General features: G+C 39.5%; 1 protein-coding gene across 3 annotated transcripts in view; it reads right to left on the reverse strand.

The window, feature by feature from the left end:
* Positions 1–14,970, reverse strand: part of Zdhhc19 (zDHHC palmitoyltransferase 19) — a 54,725-nt gene that overhangs the window by 22,207 nt on the left and 17,548 nt on the right. For 2 of the 3 annotated variants that reach the window (XM_021254952.2, XM_087186646.1), the window contains exon 2: positions 11,843–11,921. The exons of the other annotated variant lie outside the window; for it this stretch is intronic. The gene's annotated coding sequence lies outside the window, so the exon portion shown is untranslated. The remainder of the gene's footprint in view (positions 1–11,842; positions 11,922–14,970) is intronic. 3 annotated transcript variants of the gene reach the window in all.

Here is a 14,970-nt window from a genome sequence, read left to right on the forward strand (position 1 = left end):
AACAATCCAAGAGGAAGAGATAACAATCATAAATATATATTCACCAAACACCAACGTACCCAACTTTACAAAACAAATATTAATGAGTGATATTAATATTAATTAATATGAAAAATCAAATAGGCACTAATACAATTGTAATGGGGAACTTCAATACTCCATTGTCACAAATACACAGATCAACAAAACAAAAAATCAACAAAGAAATATCAGAACTGAAGAAAATTTTTGAACAAATGGACTTAGTAGATGTCTACAGAGTGTTCCATTTCACATCAAAATATACCTTCCTCTCAGCTCCACACAGGACATTCTCCAAAATTGACCACGTACTATCTCATGGAACATGCTTAAGTTAAATGCAGAGGAATTGAAATTATCCCATACACATTATTAAAATATAGTGCAATGAAATTGGAAACCAATGGCAAAAGAAACCGCAAGAACTTCATAAACACATGGAAATTAAATGACACTCTCCTGAAAAACCAATGAGTCACAGATGAAATTAAAGAAGAAATTAGACGGTTTCTACAATTAAACAATAATGCCAATACAACATACCAGAATGTATGGGATGCAATGAAAACAGTCCTCTGAAGGAAATTTATAGCAGTGAATTCCCATATTAGAAAAACAAAGTGAGCTGAAATAACCAATGTTGAACCTCAAGCTTCTAGAAAAAGAACAGCAAGTCCAGCCCAAAGCTCGTATGAGGGAGAAAATCATAAATAGCAGAGCAGAAATTAATGCAATGGAGAGTAAGAAAATAATACAAAGAATCAATGAACTAAAAAGTTGGTTCTTTCAAAGATTAAGTAAAATCGACAAATCCTTAGCTGATCTTATCAAAAAAAAAGGAAGGAAAAGACTCAAATCCATGCAATTAGGAATGAAAAGGGTGAAATCACAACAGATCCTGCAGGAATCCAGAAGATCATCAATATGTACTTCGAGAACCTGCATTCTAATAAGATGGTGTGTAGTTACTTTTCTCTCATTGTTGAGACAAAATACCCAACACCCAAAGTGGGAGGGGAAGAAATTTATTTGGCTTACAGTTCATAGAAGTTTCAGTCCATAATCGGCTGGCTCTGAGGTGGGGATGACAAACAAGCATCACAGAGGAGAAACAACATGGCAGCAACAAAGGGAGTTTAACAGCATCTTTCTGCCCCTTTTATCTTATTCAGACTACTGGGATTAGGGTGGTGCCAAACTAATCCCTCACTTGTAGTGGTTTAGTAATCACATGCCCTTAACTCCAGCATCACACATTCCAGATTCAACTACCTCTGAAAAAGAAAGTCCCACCGCTTCCTCATGAGGCTTTGAGGGGACATCTAAACATAAACAATAACAGATGGAAAATACAGAAGAAATGGACAGATTCCTGGATACATATGAATTAGCAAAACTGAATCAAGAAGATATAAAAATTCTAAGGGCCGGGGACTTAACTCAGTGGTTCCGCCGTCTGCCTCACAACAAGGTACCGAGTTTGATCCCCAGTACCAATATATATATATATATATATATATATATATATATATATATATATATATATTTTTTTTTTTAAATTCTAAATAAACCAATATCGGGCAATGAAATTGAAGATATAATTAAAAACCTACAAACAAAGAAAAGCTCAGGCTCTAACAGATTCAGTACTGAATTGTGCAAGAAATTTAGAGAAGATCTAATGCCATTACTTCTCAAACTCTTTAACGAAATTGAAAGGGAAGCAATACTCCGAAATTCGTTCCTGGAAGAAGCATTACACTGATACCAAAACCAGAGAAGGATCCACCAAAAAACAGAATCTCCCTAAAGAACATGGATGCAGAAATCCTCAAAAAGATACTAGCAAACAGAATGCAGAGATCATCAAGAAAATTATATACCATGACCAAGTAGGATTTATCCCAGGGATACAGAGAAAGTTAAACATGAAAATCAATAAATGAAATACACTGCTTTTTTTTTTAAGTTCTTTTATTGGTACATTTTAGGTATACAATTCATTTACATTTATCATTGGGTGTTTGTACCTGTACATGATATATCTTGGTTCTTATTTTTTCCCCATTACCTGTGTGCCCTTCACCCCCTCCACCCTTCCCTATTTACATAGACATCATTTCCATTTTTTTTTCTTTTCTCATAGTTTTTCCTTTCCCTCTTTTCCTTTCCCCTTCCCCTCCCTTCACCCCTTCATCTTTGGACCTTTTTTTTCCTATTTCAAATTATCAATTATTCATTTTAATCATTTTAACCCTTGTTTACACTATCAGTTTCTCACACTAGAGAAAGTATTCAGTATTTACACATGTGTCCTATTTATTTCACTTAAGAGTATGGCCTCGATATGCATCCATTTAGCTATAAATGACTCTATAGTTTTTCATTCTTTATGGCTGAGTAGTACTCCATTTTATTAAAAAAAACACATTTTCTTTATCCAGTTTCCAGTTGATGGGCACTTGGGCTGCTTCCAAGTTTTAGCTATTACAAACTGTGCCACTATAAACATGGGTGCACATATATCACTGTGGTATTATTCTTTTAATTCTTTGGGGAAGATACCCAGCAAGGGAATAACTGGGTCAAATGGGACCTCTAGTCCTAGTTCTTTGAGGTATCTCCATACTGATTTCCACAGTGGTTGCACCAGTCTGCACTACCACCAGCAATGGAGAAGGGTTCCTTTCTCCCCATACCCCTGCCAGCATTTGTTATTGTTTGATTTCTTGATAGCAGCCATTCTTTCTGGGGTGAGTTGGAATCTCAGTGTTGTTTTCATCTGCATCTCTCAAATGACCAGTGATGCTGAACATTTTTTCATGTATTTATTTGCTGCTTTTACTTCTTTGTCTGAGAAATGTCTGTTCATTTCAGATGCCCATTTTTGAATTGGGTCTTTGAATTTGGGGGGGTCTGATTTTTTCCAATTTTTTTTTATGATAATTTCTATTTATTTTTATCCTCCTATTTATTCACTTTTGCAGTACTAGGAACAAACCCAGAGCCTTGTGTGTGGAGGGCAAGCACTCAGGCTCTACTACTATTTTTTTTCCTTAACAATAGCCTTCGACTAAGATGCCCAGGCTGGTCTGGAACTTGCAATCCTTCTGCCTCAGGCTCTCAAGTAGCTGAGATTGCAGGTGTGTGCCATCACATGGCCATATAAGCCATTATTGATGAGCTATTTCACATCCTTTTTACATGCCAAGTCATAGAACTCTGGTATGTATTTGACAACTGTGCTATGTCTCTCCACTTTGCTCAGCCCCATTTCCAGTGCTGCATGGCCATGTGTGCCCTGTGACTACCCTAGTGGATAGTGCAAGCTAGACCACCTAAGAGAAGGCCTGGGCTAGTATCTCTAAAGACAGGGGCAGAATGAACATCTATAAACACTTACTATGTCCCAAGCACCAGGATTTAATGCATTATATTCTCATAACAAGAATGAGGCTGTTGCCCTATCTTATGGTTGTGGTAACTGAGGTTCAGAGAAGTGACGTGACTGGGATGAGGTCACACAATGGCTGCAACCAAGTCTACTGCCTCAGGCTTGTGTGGTTGGAGACCATAGCTGGAGCTGGCAGAATACAGGGCCTGAGCTTCAGGGGGCCATCTGGAGTGATAGCTGGAGCTGTTGGCCTGAGCCAGCAATCTTAGGGCTGTCTCTCTTGCTTGCTCTGTTAAAACATCTTTTTACCATTTCCTGCCACAGAGCAAAGGGCTCTGTGAAAGGGCTTTCAGGCCTCATTGTGATTTGGAGAGGCAGCAGGGTCCCAGCCAGAGTGGTAGCAACCACAGAAGAGAAAGCCATCTCGCTATCACTATTTTAAGTAACTAGTTGTACAACTAGCCGATGAGTGCCTCTACCAAACTGCAAGCTCTAGAAGAGCTATGTCCTCAGGCCAGACGCAGTGCCTGCTCAGCCAGCCACATCCTCCAGGTCTAGATTTGGGTTTTTCCAATTTTTTATATATTCTAGATAGTAGTCCTTTGTCTGAGGTACAGCTGCTAAAATTTTTTTCCCATATTGTAGGTTGTCTGTTAGCTCTGTTGGTGGTTTCTCTTGCAGTGCAGAAGCTTTTTAATAAGATGAGATCCCAGTTGTTTCTTTCTGCTAGTTCCCATGCTGCTGTGGTTTTGTTCATGAAGTGTTTTCATATGCCAATGTCTTCAAGAGTTCTATGTAACTTATCTTCCAGCAAGTTTAGTGTTTCTGTCTTAATATTTAGATCTTTAATCCACTTCAATCTTAGTTTAGTGCATGGTGATATGTATGGGTCTAGTTTTAATCTCTGGCAGGTTGAAATCCAGTTTTTCCAACACCATTTATTAAATAGGCTATTTTTCCTCCAATGATGGTGGTTGGCTCCTTTGTCAAAGATGAGGTGGCTGAGTATGTCTGGAGTGGTTTCTGCATCTTCTAATCTATTTCACTGATCCTCAGGTCTGTTCCTTTGCCAGTACCATGCTGATTTTATCACCGTAGATTTGTAATATAGTTTCAGGTTGGGGATTGTGATACCCCCAGCCATGTCTCTGTTGCTTAGAATTGCTTTAGCTATTCTAGGTCTCTTATGGTTCCAAATGAATTTCTGGATTGTTTTCTCTAGTTCTGTAAAGTATATTGTTGGAATTTCAATCAGCATTGCATTGAATCTATATAGTAGTTTTGGAAGTATGGCCATTTTCACTGTATTGGTTCTTCCTACCCAGGAGCAAGGGATGTCTTTCCATTTTCTTTTATCCTCTTCAATCTTTTTTCAGAGTGCTGTAGTTTTCAGTGTAGAGGTCTTTTGCTTCCTTTGTTAGATTGATTCCTAGATATTTCATTTTTTTGGATGCTATTGTAAAAGGAATTGCTTCCCTAATTTCTCTCTCAGTGAATCTGTTGTTTGTGTACAAGAAGGCTATTGTTTTTTGAGTGTTGACCTTGTATCCAGCTACTCTACTGAATCTGTCAATTAAGTCTAGAAGTCTTTTGGCAGAGTTTTTTGGGTCTTCTACATAAAGTATCATATTGTCAGCAAATAATGACTTAATATAGTGTATTACATTTATTGATTTATGAATGTTGAACCATTCTTGCATCCCTGGGATAAATCTGACTTGGTCAGGGTGTATGATCTTCTTGATGACCCTCTGTATTCTGTTTGCCAGTATCTTGTTGAGGATTTTTGCATCTATGTTGATTAGGGAGATTGGCCTGTAGTTCTCTTTTTGGGTTGGGTCTTTCCCTGGTTTTGGAATCAAAGTAACACTTGCTTCCAGGAATGAATTTGGAAGTATAGCTTCCCTTTCAATTTCCTTGATGAGTTTAAAGAGTAATGGCAATAGTTCTTCTTTAAATGTCTTGTAGAATTCTGCAGTGAAGCCATCAGGACCTGGGCTTTTCTTTGTTGGTAAATATTTTATTACATTTTCAATTTCACTCATTGTAATTGGAGTGTTTAGAATTTCTATATCTTCTTCATTTAACTTTGGCAATTCATATGTATCTAGGAATCTGCCCATTTCTCTTTTTTTTCCCCCCATTAAGTTTATTGGTACATTTTCAGTATAAAATACAGTTACATTCATCATTGGGATCTTGTACCATTACATGAGTCTCTTGGTTCTTATTTTTTTCCCCTCCCCTTGCCCTCCCTTCACCCCCTCCACCCTTCCCTATTTGCAAAGGCCTTGTTTCCATTTTTTTTCCTCTTCTCATATTTTTCTTTTCCCTTTTTTCCCTTCCCATACCCCTCCCAATTCCCCTGCTCTTTTAGACCTTTTCTTCCTGTTACACAGTATCAGTTATACGTTTTTTAAATTACAATATTAAGATCTAGGAGACTTTACCACAGATTTTACAGAATGTAAAAGGATATAGAAAGCATGCCCATTTCTTTTGTGTTTTCTATTTTATTGGAGTACAGGTTCTCAAAGTAGGTATTTATGATCCTCTGGATTTCTGTTGGATCTATTGTGACTTCACCTTTTTCATTCTTAATTGCATGTTTTGTGCCTTTTCTTTCCTTTTTTTGATAAGTTTGGCTAAAGGTTTTTCGATTTTTTTTATTCTTTCAAAAAACCAATTCTTTGATTCATTGATTTTTTTGTATTGTTCTCTTAGTCTCCATTGCATTGATTTCTGCCCTGATCTTTATAATTTCCTCTCTTGTATGAGCTTTGGATTCATTTTGCTCTTCTTTTTCTAGGAGCTTGAGGGTTCAGCATTAGGTTATTTATCTGAGTTTTCTCTGTTTTCCTAATACGGTCATTCACTGCTATGAATTTCCCATGTAGAACTGCTTTCATTGTGTCCCATAGATTCCTGTATGTTGTCCTGGAATTTTCATTTACTTGTAGAAACTGTTTAATTTCTTCTTTAATTACTTCTGTGACCCATTGGTTGTTCAAGAGCGTGTTATTCAGTTTCCATGTGTTTGTTGAGGTTTTGCGATTTCTTACGTTATTGATCTCCAATTTTATTGCATTATGGTCTGATAATATACATGGGATAACTTCAATTCTTTTACATTTACTTAGACATGTCCTATGAGCTAGCATGTGGTCCATTCTGGAGAATGACCCGTGTGCAGCCGAAAAGAATGTGTATTCTGATTTTGTGGGGTGGAACACTCTGTAAACATCTATTAAGTCCATTTGTTCAATAACTTGGTTCAGTTCTAGAATTTCTGTGTTAATTTTTTGTCTAGATGATCTGTCTATTTGTGATAGTGGGGTATTGAGGCCCCCCACTACAATTGTACTAGTGTTTATTTGGTTTTTCATGTCCATTAATATTTGTTTTGTATAGTTGGGGGCATTTGTATTTGGTGCATATATATTTAGGATTGTCATCTCTTCCTCTTGGATTGTTCCCTTCACAAGGATGTAGTGACCATCTTTGTCTCTCTTGATTAGTTTTGGTTTGAAATCTACTTTGTCTGCAAATAAGATTGCTACCCCTGCTTTCTTCTGGGTTCCTGTGGCATGGAGAACTGTTTTCCATGCTTTTATTTTCAATCTGTGAGTTTCTTTTTGAGTTAGGTGTGTTTCTTGTATACAGCATATTGTTGCATTTTCCTTTTTAATCCATTCTGCCAGTCTATTTCTTTTGATTGGTGAATTGAGGTCATTAACATTGATGATTATAATTGATAGATATTGATTTATCCTTGTCATGATGTTTTACTTTTGTTGGCTCTTTTAATTTTTATTTTTTCCCCCCTTTCCCTTTAGTGTCTTACCTTGCCTGATGGCTTCCCTCTGTTGGGCCTCATGGAGTTGTGACCTTCATTGCTTTTTTCTAGGATATTGTTTAGAATTGCTTGTAGTGCTCGTTTGGTGTTCATGAAATTTCTCAGGTGTTCTTTGTCGTGGAAGTATCTAATTTCCCCATCAATTTTGAAAGATAATTTTGCAGGATACAACAGTCTAGGTTGGAAGTTAGGACAAGGTTTCTTTTAGGACTTGAAACACTTCACTCCAGACTCTCCTTGACTTGAGTGTTTGTGTTGAGAAGTCTGCTGTGATTCTGATGGGCTTTCCTTTGTACGTGATTTGTTTCTTTTCTCTAACTGCTTGTAGGATTTTGTTCTTCTGTTGGGTTTCTGGGATCTTGACTGTTATATGTCTAGATGTAGATTTTTTTTTTGATCATGGTTAGTTGGAGTTCTGTATGCCTCACTTATCTGTATGTCCAATTCTCTACCTCTGTCTGGGAAGTTTTCCACTATTACTTCTGTGAGCAGTTTTTTTATGTCAATTGTGCTTTCTCCTATTTTTTCATGGACTCCTATCAGTCTTATGTTCTTCTTTGCATTGTCTAGCAGTTGTTGGATTGATTTCTCAGGGTCCCTTACTATTTTTAAGAAATCTCTATTTTCATGGTCTCTAACTGCAATCCTGTCTTCTATATCTGATATTCTATCTTCAGATTCCCTTAATATGCTCTGCATACTTTCAATGGAGTTTTTAATCTCCTGAATATCTGTTTAAATCTGTTTCGTGGATTCCATTTCTTTCTTATGTTGGGTATTCATGGCTTCCAGCATGTTTCTGAGCTCATCTACTTTTTTATCTGTTTCTGTTCTAAATCCTCTAATCATGTCTTTCACTCTGCTCACCATCTCTGTAGGTATCTGGGAGATTATTTCTGCTTTGAATTTTTCTAGAGCCTCATCCATCTGTTTTGTTACTTCCTGTGCTATCAGTTCAGGGTATCCAGGTGGTTGGTTATGGGACTTTTCCATCTCATTTCCCCCAGGGTTTACCCTTGGTGGGGTGGAAGTCTGAGTTTGTGCCTTGCTTAAATGTCTTCTCATTTTTGTTTTTGTTTTTGTTTTTTTTGTTTTTTGTTTTTTGTTTTTTGTTTTTGGTACCAGGGATCGAACTCGGGTCCTTGCACTTGCAAGGCAAGTGACAGAACCACTGAGCTAAATCCCCGGCTCTCATTTTTGTTTTTGATACTGTCCTTGGTTTAACTCCTGGGTTGATAGTTTGAAATTTCTTATTGTAAGTATCTTTGTTGCTTGTAATTAAAACCCTTATGGAATGATTGCTTCTCAGAGGTGTCTTCTAGATATAGCTGGTCTTTAAGTTTTGAGTCTCTAATGACTCTAAGGCCATCTCATTTTCCTTATACTAGGAAGGTTCACTGACTAGATCAATAACAACACCTTAGCCCAAGTGATACAATCAGCAACACCATTGCTTCAAGTACATTTTTGAAAGTGACATTTTGTGGTAGTTATTAATCTATCACCTTTAACTGTGTGAATTAAATCAAGATTGAGGACCAACCCAACATATAGTGAATAAACTCTTCAATATAACAACTTTACCCTTCGGGATGGGGAGTTAGAAGGGATTGGGGAGGGAGGGACAGATAGGAAGAAGGATAGGGGAAGGTTAGCAGTGAGGCCAGAGGACACAAGCGAGAAGGAAAAAGAGAATAATAGGAAAATAAAGAATTCTGAATGAGGGCCAGAACAGGGACAAAAAGGGAAGATGAACAATGTGGGACAGCAAGACAGTGAGTGTAAAAGAGAGAGAAAGGAAAGAGAAAAGAAAGAAGAAAAGAAAAGAGAAAAAAGGAGAGAAAAGCAAATATTTGCAAACAGTAGGAAAAAAATTAAAGATCAGAGGAGAAAAAGAAAAGAAAAGAAAAGAGAAAAAAAACCAAAGTAATAATACTAATTTTGGGAATAAAAAATAACAATGAAGATGAAGGGCCTCTTTCCAGGTATGTCTCTGTTGTCACAATAGACAACATGGATAGCAGTGTGGAGATATGTCAATTAGTCTCAGCAAGCCAGTTGCAGACCTGTGAGATTCAGGGAGATTTCTGGCTGTAAGTCCCAAGTTGAGCTCCCTGTCCTCCTGTAGGGTTGAACTCTGCAGGGTTGTATTCCAGGTTCCAGCTGCCCTTGCTCTGAAGATAGTCCCGGTCCTGATGGGAGGTGAAGATGACTCCAACTTACCCAGTACAGTGGTCTGGTGGTCCAGTGTCCTCTGCGTCTTTGTAGTGTGGAATCAGGTGGCAGTACAGAGAAGAGGGGGTGGGTGTGGGTGTGGGTGGGTGTGGGTGGGTGTGTGGTCCAGTGGATTGCTGCCAGGGTGCGGGTTAATTTGGCGTGTTCCGCGCGACTCGCGACCTTCCTACAGCGTCCTGAAATACACTGCCTTAACAGAGTCAAGAACACAAACCATATGATCATCTCAATAAAAGCATCTGACTAAGTCCAACACCCATTCATGATAAAAAAAAAAAAAAAAAAAAAACCTTACAGAAAATTAGAATAGATGGTCATTATCTCAATCTGATAAAAGCCATCTATGTGAAACCAACAGCCAACATCATACTAAATGGACAAAAACTGAAAGCTTTCACTGTAAAATTGAGAACAAGACAAGGATGTCCACTATCACCACTCTTATTCAACATAGTTCTGGAAACATTAGCCAGAGTAATTAGACAAGAGAAAAAAATAAAAGGAGTAAGGATAGGAAAGGAAGAAGTTAAACTATCATTATTTGTGGATGACATGATACTCTACATGGAAGACCCCAAAAGCTCCACCAAAAGACTTCTGGATTTAATAATCAAATTCAGTACTGTAGCTGGATACAAAGTCAACACTCAAAAAACAATAGCCTTCTTGTACACAAAATCAAACTCAGAGAGCAATAGCATCCAAAAAATGAAATACCTGAGTATTTCATTGGAAAGTCATTGGAATCAATCCAATGAAGGAAGTAAAAGATCTTTACATTGAAAACTATAATACTCTGAAAAAAAGAGATAGAAGAGGATATCGGAAAAAGGAAAGATATCCCTTGTTCCTGGGTAGGAAGAACCAATATAGTAAAAATGGCCAGGGCTGTGGATTTAGCTCAGTGGTTTCGCCGCCTGCCTCGCAAGCGCAAGGAACCAAGTTGAATTCCCAGTACCAAAAAAAAATATGGCCATAATTCCAAAATTGTTATACAGATTTAATGCAATCTCAATCAAAATACCAATAGCATATCTCACAGATTTAGAGAAAACAATCCTAAAATTCATTTGGAACCAGAAGAGACCTAGAGTAGCAAAAACAATTCTGGGCAAGGCTGTGGGAGGGCACCAGGGGGCAGTGCCTTTCCGGAGGATGCAGGCCTATGTGTGGCTCAGACCTGGGCCCAGGCTCTCAGGTTCTTTGAGTTATTGCCCCAATTCTTCTCCTTCCACCTATCCTCTCCCTCAGCCCCGAGACACTGTAGCTCCTGTTGCTGGTAGGGGGTACCTTGCCCTTTTGACCTTGGGCTTGACATGTGACTGACTGGGCTAACTCCTGTGTTTTGTTTGCTCAGGAGCTGGGATGGAATCCAGGGTCTCACACAGCCCAGTCAAGTATTCTATACCTAATTTCTTTCTTTCTTTTTTTACGTTTTTGAGACAAGGTTTCCCTATGTAGTTCAGGTTGGCCTTGAACTTGTGATCCTCCTGCCTCAGCCTCCCGAGTGCTGGGATGACAGGCTTGCCCCACCATGCCCAGCTTCTATACCTAACTTGTTTTTTTTAAATAGCAAAACATTTATTAGTACATTTTAGGCTTACATAATGCTAACACTCTACCTAACTTCTGAGATCAGTATCACATAGGACAGCACTTGTGTCCTATACACCAATCCAGAACACTGCGGCAGCTAACCTGACTCAATATGGCGATTTCTATGTGTCACACACTTTTTCCAGGAAAGAGGCCCAAATTATATTAATATTTTAATAAACTTACACACTGAAATACACATATCTACATCAATCACAGGTGTCTTTTTTTTTCTAGCAGAAACTAATTTGACACAAGACAATGCTAAGGGAAAGAAACTAAACCCCCTGGCATATTCTGGGAGGATCCACCCCTCCCTCTCTCAACTCCATTTCCCTGTCCTCTTCTCTACTTCCTGGGGCTGGCCCTCCTCCGTTCTGACTTTCTCCTGGGAGGGAAGAGAAGGGAGGGGAAGGGGAAGGGGAAGGGGGCAAACAGGTAGAGAACAAGACTGTGAAGTACTGGGAGATTCACATGTTCCTGGGTCCTCTGGGCCCAGCCCTTCCTTCTACCTCTCCTCTCCCCTGTCTCTCTCCTTTTTTAATACTGAGGATTGAACAGGGGCCTTTGTGCTGTACTACATCCCCAGCCCTTTTCTTTTTTTTTTTTTTTCTGAGACAGAATCTGGCTTAGTTGCTAAGTAACTTGCAATCTTTCTGCCTCAGCTTCCCAGCGTGTGGGATGGAGGGTATGCACCACACCTGGCTTCCCCTTGCTTTCTCTGAGGTCCAAATTCTCACCTTTGAGAAGAAGGCTGAAGCTGCCCAGGCGGCTCACGATGCAGTACACCTCAGGCAGCCGCTTCCCTTTGCCTCCAGGCTGGAGAGAAATGCAGGCCTTCAGGAGCATTACCAACCATGGAGAGGCAGACCCAAATGCTTTTTGGGTCCATTGCATACCATTTCCACACATCATAGTTTTTGCTTTTTTTTTTTTTGAGACAAGGTCTCACTATGTACTTCAGGCTGGCCTTGGTATGAAGCCCAGATTGGCCTTGAACTCACAGTAGTTCTCCTGCCTCAGCCTCCTGAGTGTTGGTAGCTTTTGTTTTTTTGTTTGTTTTGTTTTGGTTTGGTTTTGGTACTGGGGATCAAACTCGGGTCCTTGTGCTTGTGAGGCAGGTGGCGAAACCACTGAGCTAAATCCCCGGCCCTGAGTGTTGGTAGCTTTCAAAAACCAGTGAGGCATGGGTCGCTGCCAGGCAGCACCTCCGGTCACTCTGTGTCTATGTTCCCCTTCTCTGCAGCCCCTTCTAGGGTATGGCACACGTCCCACTAAGCAAGGAGGCCGGGCCATACCTGCAGCACGTAGTTCCTCCTAAGGAGTCATTTTGACACCTTTAGAATGACAATTTCAAATGAGAAGTTATTGCTGAAGATCTTTTTAGTAACTGACTTTTAAGCTCATTTTCAAACCAAAAGGGAAATCAACCTTGATACTTTTAAGCCTAAAGTAATTTAAATGACACAATTTACCAACCTGCTTAACTTTTCAATCATTAGCCATGCTTTTTACCTGCTATTTAATCCACCAGATATTTATCAAATGCCTACAGTGACATGCATTACTTGACTCTTTAACTTTTTTTTTTTTGGTACCAGGGATCGAACTCGGGTCCTTGCGCTTGCGCAGCAGGTGGTGAAACCACTGAGCTAAATCCCCGGCCCAACTCTTAAAATTTTTAGCCTGTTTCTAAGGCTCAAATGAACTGAGTGGAAAGAGATTTCCACTACTAAACATTTTCAGAAGAATGGGCCTCCAAAAGCCAGGCCCTAAAATGCTGTAGTGTGATCTCTCAGAATCATTTCCGGACTCTGACAGACGACTGCCCCAAAGGGGACACTGGCGTGGCCTTTGTCTCCTGAGCAGCCCCTCTGAGTGCTCTCCCTAAGGAATCCCTGCCCGGGGGGGGGGGGGAGAATTAGAAAGGACACTTATCTTAAGGATGGACAGGTGTTTAATTTGGTGAGAAAACAATAGAGAAAATATTTTCTTTCTGATGGAAACAATTACTTTTGCTTACCAATAAAATGCAGGTGAGGCCCCCCCCCCCAAAAATACAAAAAACAAAAAACAATTCTGGGCAACAAAGGTAAGGCAAGGGGCATTATAATCCCTGACTTGAGATTATACTACAAAGCTACTGTGATAAAAATAGCATGGTAAAACAGCCAAAAAACAGACCCAAGGATTAGTGGAATAGATTAGAAGATGCAACAACTTCAGACATACTCAGTCACTGTACTGTTAACAAAGGAGCCAAACTACTTCACTGGAAGAAAGATAGCCTCTTTAACAAATGGTACTGGGAAAACTGGCTTTTCACATGCTGAAGGCTGAAACTAGAACCATATCTTTCACCACATATTAACTCAAATCAAAATGGATCAAAGATCCAAAGATCTCTAACACTAAATCTGCTAGAAGAGAGTATAATAGGTAGAACTCTTGAAGACATTGGTATAAGCAGAGACTTTATGAACAAATGAGCATCTGAAATGAACAGATACTTCTCAGATAAAGAAGTTAAAATGGCAAATATATGAAAAAATGTTCGATATCACTGGTCATTTGAGAAATGCAAATTAAAACAATGTTGATATTACGCCTCACTCCAGAAAGAATGGCTGTTATCAATAACAAATTCTTTTTTTGTGTGTGGTACCAGGGATCGAACTCAGAACCTTGCACTTGCAAGGCAGGCATCGTGGCACTGAGCTAAAACCCCAGCCCACAATAACAAATTCTTGCAGGGCCATGGGGAAATAGGAACCCTTCTCCACTGTTGGTAGAAGTATAGACTGATGCAACCACTGTGGAAATCCATGTGGAGAGTCCTCAAAAACTAAAACTAGAGCAACCAGATGTCCCAGTGTTCCTTGTGGCCTCTACAGTGGAAGAAAGCGAGCATTGTTTTCAGCAGGCCGCTCTGGGTGCTGTGGGAGCCAGGCCACCTTGGTGGGCTGACCCATGAAAAAGTAGCACCTGGCCACTGCAAACAAGTGTCAGTGGGACCCCATTTCTGGACAACCCCAGGACAGAGATTTAAACTGTAGCATGGAAGGTGAGCCAGTCCCAGCACCCAGAAGGAAGCTCCCCCGCCACCATCCCAAGCTCCTAGGGCAGAGAAGATGAGCCACACGGGTGCCAGAAGCAACCCCACCCCACCCCATGGAAATGAGAAAACATGTAAACAAGCCTCAAAAACAGACTTCTGGATCACCTACAGCAACCCCAAAGGGAAATGAGATGGAACAATCTCAACCACCTGGACTCTCTGAATTGGCAACCAAAGAGGATCTGGGAAAAATGAAATCAGAAATAATTTCTCAGATAACAGCAGAGATTTTGCTCATGGTGCAAGACATGATTAATAAATCTAGAGAGGACACAGATAAAAAAATAGAGGATCTGAGGAACATGATGGAATCCCAACATAGGAAACAAATGGAATCCATAAAACAGATGCAAACAGATTTCCAGGAGATTAAAAACTCCATCGAAAGTCTGCACAGCAGAATGAACCAATGTGAGGATAGAATTTCAGATATAGAAGAAAAGATTGCAATTAGTGACCAGGAAAAGAAAAATTCCTTTAAAATTGTAAAGGAACACAAGAAATCAATCCAGCAGCTGCTAGATGATGCAAAGAAGAATAAAATAAGACTGATTGGAGTCAATGAAGAAAGAGGAGAGAGTGCAGATGACATAAAAAAACTGTTCACAGAAGTGATGGGAGAAAACTTCCCAAGGAGGGGAAAAGAACTTGACACACAGATAAGTGAGGCATACAGGACTCCAGCTAGCCTTGATCAAAAAAAATCTACACATAGGCATATAATAATTAGGATTCCAGAAATCCAACAGA

This window comes from Heterocephalus glaber, unplaced genomic scaffold, assembly GCF_053883595.1.
Source record: "Heterocephalus glaber isolate CG9 unplaced genomic scaffold, H.glaber_assembly_v1.0 deba00001504, whole genome shotgun sequence".
NCBI classification, from domain to species: Eukaryota; Metazoa; Chordata; class Mammalia; order Rodentia; family Bathyergidae; genus Heterocephalus; species Heterocephalus glaber.